The sequence below is a fragment of the Gavialis gangeticus genome, unplaced genomic scaffold (assembly GCF_001723915.1).
Source record: "Gavialis gangeticus isolate Ggan-Ray unplaced genomic scaffold, GavGan_comp1, whole genome shotgun sequence".
NCBI lineage: Eukaryota > Metazoa > Chordata > Crocodylia > Gavialidae > Gavialis > Gavialis gangeticus.
In genome coordinates, this window is record NW_017728996.1 from 3287367 (window position 1) to 3289212 (window position 1846).

General features: G+C 49.5%; 1 protein-coding gene across 3 annotated transcripts in view; it reads left to right on the top strand.

The window, feature by feature from the left end:
- Window positions 1-1846, top strand: part of ANP32A (acidic nuclear phosphoprotein 32 family member A) — a 38936-nt gene that overhangs the window by 30367 nt on the left and 6723 nt on the right. The gene's annotated exons all lie outside the window — the stretch shown is intronic.

Sequence of the window (1846 nt, forward strand, 5' to 3'; positions counted from 1 at the left end):
AAGTGCCAGGATGCTGAGGTTGGGCAGGAGGGGCCATCAGGGGTGGAGCTGGGGGGGGTGCAGATCAGTGAGTACGGTATGTGTGGGGGGGTTCTGCCACATGGCCCCAGAGCTCCAACAGCCCCTGCTACAGTTGGTGAGTATGGGGCTTTTTTCTTTTTTTTTTTTTTTTCAACAACTGTATTTGCATATTAACTGCCTCGAGCATGCAAAGAAAAGTGTCTGGTTTCTTAATTCTTGCAAACTTCCCCTTCTGCTGTGTCTTTTGCAAACAGGAAAAAAAAAAAGGCAAGAAAATCAAGACTTCTGTGGCCGGCTGTCTCGCACTAGGCAGCTGGCCTGCCCTGCCTCCAGCCATTTTACTGTTTTACCTTCAGTAGTGTGCTGTAGCCCGTGACTCAGTCTCTGTAATGCAGCCGTCCGGGTGTCGGTGTCTTTGCGGCTCCCTGTCTGTGGATCCCTTTTTGCAGCCAGCGCATGGGAACATCCTGTGGATCCCTAACTAGATTCAATCCCAATCCACAACGGAGAAGCATCTCGAAGTCTGGAGGCCTTGGGGAAGTCCACGCTGCTAACATTTTTCCCAGCTTTGTACTTGAGTTTTTTGTCAGAGTGAATCAGCACTCCTGTTTAAAAATGGACCGGCTGCTCCTTCCATCGCTGCAGCAAGGCTTTGGGGTGGTACAGGGCCGGGGAAACGGGGCGAGGCGTCGTTCGAAACTGGCACCTGCCAAAAACACTGACTCTGAGTGAGCAGCGTGCGCGCGGTCACTTGGTCATGGGCTCACGTGTGCGTACAGCCGTGTGTGCTCACGCCTCCAGTTGCAATAGGAGTGCTACCTTTTTGCCGTAGTGGTTGCGAACACCAAACGCTCTGCAATAATCGGGAGGGGAAATCATACGTGTTCCTCTGTCCTTGGCATGCGGATGTCTGTGGCAAGTGTGTGTGTGTGTAAGAAAGCGAGCGGACAGGGTACAAGCCCATGTGTGTGAGCATAGAGGAGCACCAGGCTGTATCCAATACACTTTTCCACGTCAGAGCACCTGGAGCTGCCTTGTGACACCTTCCCCTGTCTCTGGGGAAGATCTTGTTTTAGACCTTGAATACTGAGGGGCTAGAGGTTACCAAAAAGCACCTCCTGGATTTAAGGCTGGACATCGGTTTCTCCTTAAATTGGAGCTCCACATAGTTCGTTTTTTCTTCATGTCTCAAGAATATAGGTTGAAAACTAACGTGTCCCCCTCTGAAGAACTTGTTATAATAAATCAGGATTTTTGCAGAAAATGAGAGGGCGGTGGGGATCGGGGGGGAGGATTTTTTGTTGTTTTCCTAGCTGGGTCTGTATTGTATTCATGGGCCTGAAGTTGTCAGAGTTGTTTTTGAGTGCTCATGTCCCTGCGCGGTATTAACATGCAGGTAGCCCTCGCTTGGAGAGGTGGAAATGGCTCCTAACAACAGAATTAGATAAACTAGGATTGATGCTTTCGAACTGTCCGAGGCATTTATTGAATGCCAGCTATCCCCTGTGTTGGGCTTTGTGTCATTTGTCCTCTCCTAATAGCGGTGCTTGTGAAACATAGCTAGACTCTACCCTGAGATGCTAAACTGGCATTGTTAGCAAGCCGGGGCGACACGCTGGAAATAACCATTATCTGGGGCGAATGCAGCTTATCGGAGGAGACCGGCAGACTGCTTTATTCAGCCCCATAGCTTCGGTTTCCTTCTGCTTGGCTTGTAAATGAATTTGTTTGAATGAATGCTCATATCTCTGGTTGTAGGATAAAAAGGACAATTCAAAACATGTTTGTTTGGTTTTTTCCCTTTCTTTCCTTCCCCCCCCCCCCC